The 14,600-nt window shown below is 42.7% G+C and overlaps 1 long non-coding RNA gene across 1 annotated transcript; it reads right to left on the bottom strand.

The window, feature by feature from the left end:
- Window positions 1-9,125: 9,125 nt before the first annotated feature.
- LOC129659444 (uncharacterized) lies at window positions 9,126-14,206 on the bottom strand. The gene is made up of 3 exons (XR_008718077.1): window positions 13,700-14,206; window positions 11,029-11,207; window positions 9,126-9,261 (listed from the first exon to the last, which is right to left on the bottom strand). It is a non-coding gene; the product is annotated as an uncharacterized LOC129659444 (long non-coding RNA).
- Window positions 14,207-14,600: the final 394 nt, after the last annotated feature.

Genomic DNA, 14,600 nt, shown 5'->3' with positions numbered 1-14,600 from the left:
ACTGCAAGGAAATCCAACCAGTCCATCCTAAAGGAGATCAGTCCTGAGTGTTCATTGGAAGGACTGATGTTCAGGCTGAAACTCCAATACTTTGGCCACCTGATTCAAAGAGCTGACTCATTGGAAAGACCCTGATGCTGAGAAAGATTGAGGGCGGGCAGAGAAGGGGATGACAGAGGATAAGACAGTTGGATGGCATCACCGACTTGATGGACATGGGTTTGGGTGGACTCCGGGAGTTGGTGATGGACAGGGAGGCCTGGTGTGCTGCGGTTCATGGGGTTACAAAGAGTCAGACATGACTGAGCAACTGAACTGAACAGAACTGATACAAACCATAAATGCTGGAAATGGTGTGGAAAAAAGGGAAGCCTCCGACACTGTTGGTGGGAATGTAAATTTTGTACAGCCACTATGGAGAACAGTATGGAGGTTCCTTAAAAAACTAAAAATAGAGCTACCATATGCTCTAGTAATCCCATTCCTGAACATGTATCTGGAGAAAATATGGCTTGAAAAGATACATGCACCCTGATGTTTATTGCAGTACAGTTTACAATAACCAAGACTTGGATGCAACCTAAACGTCCATGGACAGATGGGTAAAGAAGATATGGTACATATATACAATGGAATATTACTCAGCCATTAGAAGAATGAAATAATGCCATTTGCAGCAATATGGATGGACCTGGAAATTATCATACTAAGTTGAAACAAGTCAGAAAGAGAAAGACAAATATCATATGATATCACTTACATGTGGAATCTTAAAAAAAAAAGATTACAAATGAACTAATGTACAATACAGAAACAGGCTGACAGAGAACAAACTTACGGTTACCAGGGTGGTGGCCCGAAGGAAGAGATTGGGAGTTTGGGACTGACACGTATACACTGCTATGTTTAAAACTGATAACTGGGAATTCCCTGGCAGTCCAGTAGTTAAGACTCCAAGCTTCCACTGCAGGGAGTATGGGTTCAATCTCAGGTCAGGGAACTAAGATCCTGCATGCTTTGTAACGCAGCCAAAAGAAAGAACAAGTACAGATCTTACTTTAAAAATATTTACTGCCAAAAAATGCAAGCCACCTTCCGAAAATGCGAGGTTGCCACAAATCTTCAATGTGTAAAAAACACAAAATCTGTGAAGTGCAATAAAATGAGATAAAACTGTATTGTCTTTCAGATGTCTGCCTGTAGGGTCTGCAGTACCTCTTTCATTCCTGCTGTTGGTAATCTGTGTCTTCTGTTTCTTTTTTTTTAAGTCATTCTGGCCAGAAGTTTATTACTTTTACTATCATAAATAGAGGATTTCCTTCTCCAGCTCTCTCTTCTCCAGATTTTCCCCACACTTTCCAGCAACTAGGGTCACATTTTCTGTTTTTTTTTTTTTTCTTTTTCTTTTGGCCCCACCATGTAGCATGAGGGATCTTAGTTTCCCAACCTAGGATCAACTAGGAATTGAATGTGTGCCCCCAACAGTGGAAATGCAGAGTCATAACCACTGGACCACTAGGGAAGTCCACCTTTTCTGTTTCCTGGCTAGAAAGATGAGTTTTTAAAATTGTTTTTTTCTTGGAGCACCAGGCTGCCACACAGTTCTACATGATTAGGGCTAACTTCGGGGCAAAGCAGTGAAATAAAAGAGCGGGGAAAAAAAAAAAAAAAGAAAAGAAAAGGCATTTCCCTAACTCTTTTTAGATTCCTTTATCTCAGTTTTTCTGACTTAAAGGATAAGTTTCTTATTGGGATTTTAAATTTCTGTGCTATTGCACAGAAATAGTGTAGCTCTGTGACTGGGACTGTGCTTATGATGGCCAGAAGAAGAAGAAAAAGGATGATAATTCCTCCACTTCCTCCACATTCTCCTGCTTTTAGGAACACCCTTTCATGGTCTTCTAACCAGAACTATAGGATTTCTCTAGAAGTTAGTTAAGTGCTGTGGCTGTCGAGTCAAAGCCAGGAGATGAAACATTTAAAACATGAGAAACTCTCTCCTTTATGTGTTCTTCTTAACCTTTTGGTTCTCTCCCCAATCTACCTGCTGCTATTTACTTTTTAAAGAGTCCTCAAGAGTCTTCCCTGGTGGTACAGTGGCTAAGACTCTGTGCTCCCAATGCAGGGGGCCTGGGTTCAATCCCTGGTCAGGGAACTAGATTCCACATGCCACAGCTAACAGCTTTTTAAGCTGCAAGCAAAACCTGATGCAGCCAAAAAAATACATACTAAATTAAAAAAGAGTACTCAAGTAGTTGCTTTCTGTATTTTTGTCCAGAGTTTTTAGTTGTAATCACTGGGAAAGATTGGATGGAGATAGCTTACTCCATCTGAGTCAGTACCGGAAGTCTTGAAAAGTCTTTTATGGATCACATACCATACTTCTGTATTATAAAAATATATATCTACATTGAAATTTATTTAAAAGAATTCCTCTGATTGTTAAAAACCTTTCTTCTGGATTGAGTTACTGATACCATAATTAATATTATATAACTTGTCAGCTCAGTTCAGTTCAGTCGCTCAGTCGTGTCCGACTCTTTGCGACCCCATGAATCGCAGCACGCCAGGCCTCCCTGTCCATCACCAACTCCCGGAGTTCACTCAAACTCACGTCCATCGAGTTGGTGATGCCATCCAGCCATCTCATCCTCTGTTGTCCCCTTCTCCTCTTGCCCCCAATCCCTCCCAGCATCAGAGTCTTTTCCAATGAGTCAGCTCTTCGCATGAGGTGGCCAAAGTACTGGAGTTTCAGCTTTAGCATCATTCCCGCCAAAGAACACCGAGGGCTGATCTCCTTCAGAATGGACTGGTTGGATCTCCTTGCAGTCCAAGGGACTCTCAAGAGTCTTCTCCAACACCACAGTTCAAAAGCATCAGTTCTTCGGTGCTCAGCTTTCTTCACAGTCCAACTCTCACATCCATACATGACCACTGGAAAAACCATAGCCTTGACTAGATGGACCTTTGTTGGCAAAGTAATGTCTCTGCTTTTGAATATGCTATCTAGGTTGGTCATAACTTTCCTTCCAAGGAGTAAGTGTCTTTTAATTTCATGGCTGCAGTCACCATCTGCAGTGATTTTGGAGCCCAAAAAAATAAAGTCTGACACTGTTTCCACTGTTTCCCCATCTATTTGCCATGAGGTGATGGGACCAGATGCCATGATCTTCATTTTCTGAATGTTGAGCTTTAAGCCAACTTTTTCACTCTCCTCTTTCACTTTCATTAAGAGGCTTTTTAGTTCCTCTTCACTTTCTGCCATAAGGGTGGTGTCATCTGCGTATTTGAAGTTATTGATATTTCTCCCGGCAATCTTGATTCCAGCTTGTGCTTCTTCGTTAAAATAACAGTAATATTACTCTGATACATAATTATTAAGAAAAAAATTAAGAGTATATCTTAATGACATGAATGGGAGCTTTAAATTAAGAAAGTTATTTTAATATCTGTGATTGAATATCAGTTATTACTAGAGTGGGACAGGTTCAGTTTCAATCATCCCTGAAACACCTTCTCCATCTACATAAGTAGATGTAAATGCAAGGAATTCTGTTATTACTATGTAACCCAGTCTTCAAACTTTTTTCTAGTTATATGCCAAAAATCACATAATTTTCTATTTTCAAAAATTATTTTTAATGATTTAATAGCTGTTGATTTGATTAGTTTTGTGCCAAAATCTTGGCTCTGTGTGCACCAAAGCCAAACAGAAATATGGAGACAGTTATGGAGGAGAAGAAAAGAGTGGCTTTATTACTTTGCCAGTCTAAGGAGGAACACAGTAATCTACTGCCTCAAGAACTGTGTCCCAGTCCCTGATGAGTTGCTGTTGTTCAGTTACCCAGTCATGTCTGACTCTTTGTGACCCCATGGACTGCAGCACACCAGCCCTCCCTGTCCCTCACCATCTCCCAAAGTTTACCCAAGTTCATGTCCATTGCATAGGTAATGCTATCCAGACATCTCATCCTCTGGTGCCCTCTTCTCCTTCTGCCTTCAATCTTTCCCAGCATCAGTGACTTTCCCAATGAATCAGCCATTTGCACCAGATGACCAAAATACTGGAGCTTCAGCTTCAGTATCAGTCCTTTCAATGAATATTCAGGGTTGATTTCCTTTAGGTTGAGTAGTTTGAACTCCTTGCTGACCAAGGGACTTTTAGGAGTCTTCTCCAACACCACATTTCAAAGGCATCAATTCTTTGGCATTCTGCCTTCTTTACAGTCTAGCTCTCACAACAGTACGTGACCACTGGGAAGACCATAGCCTTGACCATACAGACCGTTGTCAGTAGAGTAATATCCTTGCTTTTCAACACTGTCTAGGTGAGTAGGAAGAGGTTATATAGTCAGGCAGGGGTACTGATAAGGATCAAGGCAGTAACAGTCTTCATTCCTTCTGCAAAGTTTCAAAAGGGTGCGGTTGCTGACAAGATTAGGGTGTGTGCAGGGTCTTAGGAGGTCCACTTTCTAATGTTGATGAGCCTCTCTGTCCCCTTTAATCTTGCCTCAGGTGGTTTCCTGGCCTCTCTTCCTTTGATTAGCAGCTGTACTGCTCTTTGAAACTCACAGAAAGTCCTGGAGGCTGGAGTCTTGCCCACAAGGAATGGAAGACAAAAAAGGCCTCCATGCCCAACAGCCCCAAAGCATTAGTTTCTTGGGTTTTGGGAAGGAAAGAATTGGAAACTACCTGACTTTCTAGAGGTTTCCCTGATAGCTCAGCTGGTAAAGAATCTGCTTGCAACGCAGGAGACCCCGGTTTGATTCTTGGGTTGGGAAGATCCCCTGGAGAAGGGATAGGCTACCCACTGCAGTATTCTGGCCTAGAGAATTCAATGGAGTGTAGAGTCCATGGGGTCACAAAGAGTCAGACATGACTGAGCGACTTTCACTTTCACTGACTTTCTAAAGGGTTTGCTACTTAATGATCATTCATTCATCTCCTCATTTTATGAACAGGTTAGCAAGACTTATCAATGTCTGGGACCAACTGTACCCAGTTTTTTTCTATTAGAGGTGCCTTATTTAATCTAATAAAAGCTAGAATATTAAGTATTACTAAATTCAAAAGAACATCTTTATCATAAAATTTACATTGCTTTAGATTTCACATTTAAAATTAAAAATTTAATCCCTCAGTTACTTTAGTTACATGGAAACAGCTCAGTAGCCACACATGGATAGTGGCTACCGTACTGGGAAGTGTGCGTGCTTGCTAAGTCACTTCAGTCATGTCTGACTCTGCGGCCCTATGGACAATAGCTCACGAGGCTCCTCTGTCCATGGATTCTCCAGGCAAGAATACTGCAGTGGGTTGCAGTGCCCTCCTCCAGGGGATCTTCCTAACCCAGGGATGGAACCTGCATCTCTTACATCTCCTGCAGTGGCAGGTGGGTTCTTTATCACTAGCGCCACCTGGGAAGTGCAAATCTAAGCTAGTGTTCATTATCAACCTAATCAGCAAAATTAGATTTACTTTCTGTTAGAAAAAGTCTTCATTTCTCAAGTAAAAATTATGTTAATATGTAATGTGACAACTATATCATAACATTTTATAAGCTATATAAACTATGTAACACTGTATAAACTACTATAAAAACATATAAAATAGATTGCTAAAAGCAGCCACATAATCTTTTCAGTTCAGTTCAGTTGCTCAGTGTCTGACTCTTTGCGACCCCATGGACTGCAGCATGCCAGGCTTCCCTGTCCATCACCAACTCCTGGAGCTTGCTCAAACACACGTTCATTGAGTCAGTGATGCCATCCAACCATCTCATCCTCTGTTGTCCCCTTCTCCTCCTGCCTTCAATCTTTTTAATCTTTTAAACCTAGTCAAAAGTCACAAACTTCCAGTTTTAAAATAAATACATAATTTAAAATAAATAAATTATTAAAATAAATAAATTGCCATACATATACACCATTATGTGTATAGCAATGGTGAGTATAGTTAGTGTTGGGAGGAAGAACTTTCCTCTACCCTTCTAAGTTCTTCAGGCTGGTCTAACAATTAAATTGACACAAGACAGATTAACAGGAGAAAAATTAAACAAGAGTTTAATAACACAGAGATTCAGTATCAAACTCTAAAAAATTAATAGACTGAATATACAGAGAAGTAGAAGAATATGGTGGACCTGAAAAGCACTGTGAACCAATTCAGCTTAATTAAGATTTTTACAATTTTCACACAAGAGTAGGATACAAATTCAAATTCCCATAGACTGTAAACTAGTGGAAACTGGAACATATCCAGGGACATAAAGCAAGGTGCAAAAATGTCCTGGCCTAAAGGTATTGAGATTACACAGAGTCTGTTCTTTTATCACTTTGGAATTATGTTAGAAATCAATATCAAAAGATATTTGAAAATAACCCACATATTTTCAAGTGCAACGTGACATTTACCAAGAGAGATCTTCAACTTAGCCATCAAAAGTCTCAGTTAAGTTAAATTGAAAAAAACATAGAGGGTGATTGCAGAGAAGGAAGCATTTAAGTGAGAAATTAGTATCAATATGAGAAATAAATATTGAAGATAGTTTAAACAAAATCCCATGTATTTGGAAATAAAATGTTCGGTTTTAAATGATAGGTGTATCTAAGAAGCCAGAACAAGGAAAATTAGAAACTATTTGTAATAGAGTAAAAATGAAAAGAGAATTTATCAGAATTTGTTGCATGCAACTGAAGCTGCTCAATGCATTTAAATACAATGTGGAGTCTTGAATAAGGTGTGAAAACAAATAATGGGTATTAGTGTAAAATTTTGTGAAATTTGAACAAAATTTGTACTTTAATCAATATTGTATCACTTGTTAATTCCCTGTATTTTTTTCCCCACAACATAGTATTTCTTTATATTCTCACAATTGGATTAGAAGTTTTGGCCTCATTCAAAAAAAAATTTTTTTTAATCACTAAAATAATAAATTTTCTAGATTTTTAGTAGTAATACTAGATGTCAAAATACATGGAACTGTATTAAAATTTTGAGTGACTATAAATTAGAAATCTATCATATTATTCAAATTAAGTCAAACAAGCAGAATTAAAATGTCATAAATTTTTTTAGCTAGGCAAAAATGCATAAATTTTCTAAGATAAATATTATACATAGTATATATATGAATACAAAAGCTTTTCTACAGCTCTTGATAAAAGCTAGAGAAAGAACAGTAACAGCAACAAAAAGAGACAGAAATTGAAAAACATAAACTAAATGAAATGGGAGCACTGAATATGAAATAGAAAAAAATGAAACAAACTAGATAAAATTAAAAGATCATCATATAGTCCAGTTGTTTTTAAACATGGCTGCTCATTAGAATACATCTGGAGCTTTAGAGAAGAATGGCAACATCTGGGCATTTGTATTTTTCAAAAAATTCCAAGATAACTCTGATATGCATCTGGAATTTAAAAAGTGATTATAGGTTTTTGTATTAAATGGTAATTTTGGTGATACAGAATTCTATTATTTTCTGTTGACCAATCATGAAACTAGGGCATTAATTGATAATAATTACATAATCACAGCAGTAAAAGATGTTTATCAGTTTTTATAATCAATTGCCAGACTAAAAATTAAAATTAATTGCAATTGCAAGTCATAATGTAAACATGATTAACCTAACAATATAAAATAATTACATACAATTTGAGGGGTTAAGTAGAGTGATATGGTAAATGAAAGTGCATGTTCAAATATGCACATGTTCTCATTCACCCAGTCAGTCTCTGTCTCATCCAGCCAGCCAGTCTTTTGATTGGTGCATTTAATCCATTTAGAGTTAAGGTAATTATCGATACGTATGTACGAGGGCTTCCCTGGTAACTCAGATGGTAAAGAATCTGCTTGCAGTGCGGGAGACCTGGATTTGATCCCTGGGTTGGGAAGATCCCCTGGAGGAGGGCATGGCAATCCACTCCAGTATTCTTGCCTGGAGAATCCCCATGAACAGAGGAACCTGGTGGGCTACACAGTCTTTGGGGTCACCAAGAGTCGGACATGATTGAGCAACTAAGTATAGTACAGTACGTGATTCTATTACCATTTTCATAATTGTTTTGGGTTTATTTTCTGTAGGTCTTTTTTTTCTTTTGTGTTTCCTGGCTAGAGAAGTTCGTTTAGTATTTGTTGTAAAGCTGGTTTTATGGTGATGAGTTAGTTCTCTTAACTTTCACTTGACTGAAAACTTTTGATTTCTCCATCATATCTGAAGGAGAGTTCTTGCTGGGTGAGGTATACTTTCTTGGTTGTAGGTTCTTCCCTTCCATCACTTGAAATATATCGTGCCATTCCCTTCTGGCTTGTAGAGTTTCTGTTGAGAAATCAGCAGATAACCCTATGGGAGTTTCCTTGTATGTTATCAGGTGAGCGTATACTCTTCGGTTCTGTCTCGTCACAACAAAGGTTTGGAGTGACGGACATTAAAGCCCTTGGCGCCTCACAGCTCTTGGGTCTTGGACCGACCGTGTTATATCTCTCAGACAAATCAGTGTTACAGCTCTATTTTATTTAGAAAATAGCAAGAGAATCCATCCTGGAGGTATGAGGGCATGCCGACCCAAAGATGTGAAGAGAAGAGAGTGGGGGAGCGCGCCAGCACATGGGAGAGAGAGAGCACGCGCTTTGGCTCCTCTTTTTATGTTATTTTTCCTCCCCTGGGCCTGCCCTATGTAAATTGGGCTAGCCAGGAGTGCTGTTTGTTCTACCTGAGGTCCTTATTCAGGTCCTCCGACCTTCCTTTGACCTTCCTTTGTTCTATTTTCGAGGGCTTTCCCCTTCCTTGTCTTCTGGCCACCGCCATTTTGGACTCCTGTTTCCTATTCTAATTACCTAACACTGCCCCCTCAAGAGATGGGAGGCCCAATTCTTTGGGAATAGGGGCATCGAGGTCTTTCTGGCTACTTCCTGCCGAACTGGGATGGCAAGGGGGTATTGGGCCTCTCCCTCTTGTTAGTCTCGAGCCTCAGAGTCCTTGTAGCAGTGTCCATCTAAGGGTAAGTGATATTTTCCATGGTTGGCTGTAGTTTCATATCTTTGTTGAACTGGCACTGCATGTTGCAGCTTGATGACCTGGTGGCAGAGGCTGAGCCTCTGTGATCTCAAAATTGGAGACTACTGCATATCTGGCTCTTCTTTTTCCATCCAAGACAAAGCTGCTTCCATCAGTATACCAGATTTCCTCAGGATTGGTTAGAGGATCTTCCGACAATCCCTCTCAGGGTTTTGTCCAGTGGTCCAAGGTTTCTAGACAAGAGTGAAACGGGAGAGAGCCCTCGGGGGTAGGTAGGAGGGTGACTGGGTTAAGAACCTCACAAGGGGATATAGTGAGGCCTGGATTTTCCACCAGCATTACTTGATATCTGAGGATTCTTTGATCAGACATCCACAAATGGCCTCTCCCATATAGGAGTTGTTTTACTTGGTGGCTGGTAAAAATAGTTAGTTTGCCCCCAAAGGAGAGTTTTAAAGCATCTTCTATAATGAATGCAATAGCTGCAAGATTTCAAAGGCAAGGGGGCCAGCCTCGGGCAGTTGGATCGAGCCTCTTGGATAAGTAAGCTACAGGCTGGGGCTCAGATCCCAACCTTTGAGTTAACACTCCCAAGGCTATTCCCTCTCTTTCATGGACATAAAGTTGGAATGCTTTTTTTTGGGGTCTGGCAACCTCAAAGGCAGGTGCCTGAGTTAAGGCCTGTTTTAGTATAGCCTCTGCTTTCTTTTGAGGAGTTCCACACATTAGTGGGATTGAATCATCTCGTCCCTTCAAGCTTTCATATAAGGGCTGGGCAATTAGACCATGGTTGGGTATCCAGATTCTACAACATCCAGTTAGCCCCAGGAAAGCTAGCAATTGTTTTTGAGTCATAGGAGAGGGCAACTGGAGGATTCCTTGTACCCAATCAGAAGACAGCCTCCTGGCCCCGTGTGTAATCTGAACTCCCAGGTAAGTGACCTTTGTCTTGAACATCTGTGCCTTAGCACAGGAAACGTTATATCCCCTTTCTGCCAAAAAGTTTAGAACCTGAATTGCATGTTGTTGGGCATTTTTCTCATCTGGAGAGCAGATTAGTAGGTCATCTACATATTGTAATATTTTCCCATTAGATCCGAGGTCCAGATCTAGGAGATCTCAGCTAAGGGCCTGTCCAAACAAATGGGGGCTATCTCTGAACCCCTGAGGTAATACTGTCCAAGTCATCTGTTGGTGTTTTTCTCCTGGGGCTTCCCACTCAAAGGCAAAAAGGTATTGGGATTCTTTAGCCAGTGGTATGCAGAAAAATGCATCTTTGAGATCCAAGACTGTAAACCATTTGGCACTGGGTGGGATTTCTCCCAAGATTACATAGGGATTGGGTACTGTAGAATGGAGGGGGATTACAGCTTCATTTACGATCCAGAGATCTTGAACCATTCGCCAGTTTCCATCCTTTTTCTTTACTGAGAGGACTGGGGTGTTACATGGCGAATTGGTGGGGACCAATAGCCCACAAGCAAGGAATTTATTTATTAAAGGCTGTAGTCCCTCCGGAGCCTCTCTTTTGAGGGGATATTGTTTCCAGTTAGGAAACCGAGTGGGATCTCAGAGGACAATGATGACCGGTTCAGCTTGGTGGGCTTGTCCAGGAATCCCCTGGTTCCACACCTGGGGGATAATTTTGTCCTCCCATAGTTTTTGGCCCCTCTCTATTGGAGAAGGTGTAATAGGTTCTTCAGTAGTAACCAGAAGCTGTAGGGCTCGAGGGGCTGAAAAGATTCCCATCACAAGGGTGGTCCCCAGTTTAGTGAGTATGTCTCTTCCCATTAAGGGGACAGGACACTCAGGGACCACCAGAAACTGGTGGGAAGATATTTGTCCATCCCAGCAACAAACAAGTGTTTGGGTGAATCTTTTAGTAGTTGTTTTTCCTGTGGCACCCAAAATGGTACAGGTTTGGGAGGAGAAGTCTCCAGAGTAGGAGGTCAGGACAGAGTAGGTAGCCCCTGTGTCAACCAAGAAATTCTTGGACCTACCTGCCACATCCAGTTGCACCCTTGGCTCCAGCCCCGTGATGGTTACCTGTGACAGGCGGGCTGGCTGGAGCGGGCCGCTTCAGTCCTGTTGAACCATCATGAGGGAAGGCTTGGTGCTTGACTTTGAGGCTCTTGGGTCCCCAGGGCAGAGTGCCGCTCAATGTCCCAGTTGATGGCATCTGTAGCAAGCCATTTTAGGAGACTTGTCACGGTTTGGACAATCTGTGGCCCAGTGCCCCACCTGTCTACAGATTAAGCATTTGCCTCATGCCTTGTCCTTCAAGGACTTGGGGTTTGCCATATGGTTTCCCTGGAGTGCGGCCAGCATCTGGGCATGCCTTGTCTCTTTCCTTCTCTCCCTCTTGTGGGCCTTGGCCTCCTTCTCCTGTTCTCTGTTATAAAAGGTATTGGTGGCTGTCTGGACCATCTCATCTAAAGAGAAAGCAGGGTCCTGCTGCTGTAGCTGTTTAACGTAATTCTGATATCTGATGCACATTGGGACAGGAATTTGTCCTTTAAAATCACCTGTCCCTCATAAAAGTCTAAGTCCAGATTGGTAAACTTTTGGAGGGCCTCTTTTAGCCTTTCCAGAAAGGCAATGGGGGTTCTCGTTGGGCTCCTGAATTATTGCTGAGACTGGGCACAGTCCCACAAGTAATAGGCTTCCTTCTATTTCCATGGGTGGACTTCCTTAGGGTTGAGTCTTTCTGAAGCTTATCCTACCCAGTACTGTTGCAATCTGAGAGCCAGGCGTCCCTGGGTCAGGGTGCAGATCCCCAGGCAGGCTGAGGCATGACAGCCTCCTGGAGATGGAATCCGCAGGCAGGTCAAGGCATGACGGGCTTCTGAGAATTGGGTCCCTGGGCAGGTCGAGGCGTGACGACCTCCTGGGACCCCTGGACTGGTGGATCACTGAACAGGTTGAGGAGTGACAACCTTTCGAGGACCAGATCCCTAGGCAGGTCAAGGCAGGTTGACCTCCTGGGACCCCCCGGACTGGAGTTGGGCATCCCCAAGGTTTCAGTGTGACCAGGGCTGGGTAGGATTAAGGGGTTGTAATCTTAACTCACTGCTGGTTTGTCCACTGTGGATGGGAATAGATATCATGACGTAAAGCAATCTAAGCCTGCGCCCTGAGACTGGGGAACAGTGTAACAGTCATAAGCCTTATCCTCTTACTGTTCTAAGGGATTGTAAATCACTGATTTCTTCCCTAGTCCTCCATAAGAGCAGGATGTCTCCAATGGTAAACATTTCGTTGTCATAGACCCACTTTAGGTAATAACAGAAGTAGTGACAAAGGAGTGGGTTATCTGGCCCTGTTAGGGACATTAAGGTATTTTAATAATAGGCTGGGTGGAGCAATGTTGCCTCCAAGGGGGCAGGGTCCTGATTGTAGGAGTCAGTAATTGGCTTAAGAACAAATTTGTCAAGAGGCAACAGACCAGATGTTCCATAAAAGTGGAGTGGAGATTTGATCCAGGGGTATGTTTGTAACTTTAGGAAAAGAGTGGTAAGGGGTTGGGCCCAAATGGCCTGCAGGGCTAACTCCCAAAGTGGTAAATATTATCCCTGGAAGCCCAATTGCCTTTGAAGGGATGCCAACAGATGGACTTCTAGCAGGCATTGTGTGCCTGTCCCCCGCCCTAGCGGGTTCACTGAGAGATGCTGGTGTTGCACATGTTGTAGGAAACATGGAAGATGAAGGGCTGAATATCTAGAGGGGTTGGATATTATACAGTATTTCCCTCTCAAGGGCCAGCTATTTTCTGGTTGTCCTTCCAGATCGTAGAGGCAACATTGTGGGCTTGGATAGGGCTGAGGAAAAGAGCATGAAACAGGAGGGAAGGGGGCAGGGCACAACCTTTGAAAGAATGATATAGCACAAGGGTTAACATAAACCGATTGAAATCATTTGGGCCCAAGATGACAAGTCAAATTCAAGTAAACCTTGATCCCAATCAGTAAGACAAAAGATACACTCAGAGGTGGCAGGACAGCTGTAAGGCACTGTCAAAAGATGGAGGAGTGGATGGTTCCCCAATGGTTGGGATGATCCTCCCACTCATCAGCATATGAATTCACCCTGCTCGCAAAACCTAGCCAGGCTGAATTCCATAGCCCTGGCCCTTGCCATTGGCAATGGCCCACACCCTGGAGAGTGTGCTTCTTTCTGAATCCTAACAAATCCACCTCTTACTTGTTGCTTTGTCTCTCACTGAATTTTTGCCGTGAGACATCAGAGCCTGAGCTTCATTAGGTCCTGAAGCCGGGCAGCTTGGGTTTTCGCCGGGCTTGAGTCCCGGGAGAGAGAGCTGAAGGACAGGAGGGAAAAGCAGTAGGAGAAACATGCCAAGGAATCCCGTTCGTAGCCTGCTGGAAAATCTGCTAAATACCTGACCTGTGCTCAGTTTTCATTGGCCTGATCCTTGGCACAGAGAAGATTAAGGACAGAAGAACCTCCACTGGCTTGGGTAACCGCTACTGGGGCTCAGCAAATAGCACCTTTGGGACATACCAAAGAGTAGCCTCTCCAGAGTCCCTCCATTGTACCTACTGCTGCCTGCCTGTTCACGGGGGCTTCAAGGGAAACAAGAGATGAGAGATTGTAAAGGAATTAAGATTTTGTTAGGCATATGTCCCTCCAACCATAGTAGCGAGGACCTCCTACCTTAACCGGCTGTCTTCTGGAATCTGAGACTGAGCTTTCTGCTGAGTTTGTTTTTCGCTGTCCCGGTTTCCAGCACGATAGGCCTCTTGTCACTTCCCCTGTGCTGGGTTTTCTTCTGTGCTGGGTTTTCTTCGTGTTCTGCTTCTACAGGGGGAGCTTCGCCGAGTTGGTCTCCTGCTGTGCTTGGCCTCCTCCTTGTGGGGCTGCACAGAGGTTGTTTCAGCCAGGTTAAATCTGAATCACAGCACCACAGATGTCAGGCGAGTGTACACTCCTCAGTTGTGTCTCGTCACAACAAAGATTTGGAGTGACGGACATTAAAGCCCTCAGCGCGTCACAGCTCTTGGGTCTTGGACAGACCATGTTATAGCTCTCAGACAAATCAGTGTTACAGTTCTATTTTATTTAGAAAATAGCAAGAGAATCCATCCTCAAGGCGTGAGGGCATGCCAACCCAAAGATGCGAAAAGAAGAGAGTGAGGGAGCGCGCCAGCACGTGGGAGAGAGAGAGCATGCTCTTTGGCTCCTCTTTTTATGTGTTTTTTTCCTCCCCCCTGGGCCTGCCCTATGTAAACTGGGCTAGCCTGGAGTGCTGTTTGTTCTACCTGAGGTCCTTATTCAGGTCCTCCGACCTTCCTTTGACCTTCCTTTGTTCTATTTTCGCGGGCTTTCCCCTTCCTTGTCTTTTAGCCACCGCCATTTTGGACTCCTGTTTCCTATTCTAACTGACTAACAATGTTATTTGTCATTTTTCCCTTGTTGTTTTAATATTTTATCTTTATCTTTAATTTTCATCATTTTGATAACTGTGTGTCTTGGGTGTGTTCCTCCTTGGGTTTATCCTTCCTGGGACTCTCTGTACTTCCTGGACTTGCCTATTTCCTTTCCTATGTTAGGGAAG

This window comes from Bubalus kerabau, chromosome 1, assembly GCF_029407905.1.
Source record: "Bubalus kerabau isolate K-KA32 ecotype Philippines breed swamp buffalo chromosome 1, PCC_UOA_SB_1v2, whole genome shotgun sequence".
In the NCBI taxonomy this organism is placed as follows: Eukaryota; Metazoa; Chordata; class Mammalia; order Artiodactyla; family Bovidae; genus Bubalus; species Bubalus kerabau.
The sequence above is the reverse complement of the archived record's forward strand: the minus strand, read 5'-3'. Positions and strand labels throughout refer to the sequence as shown.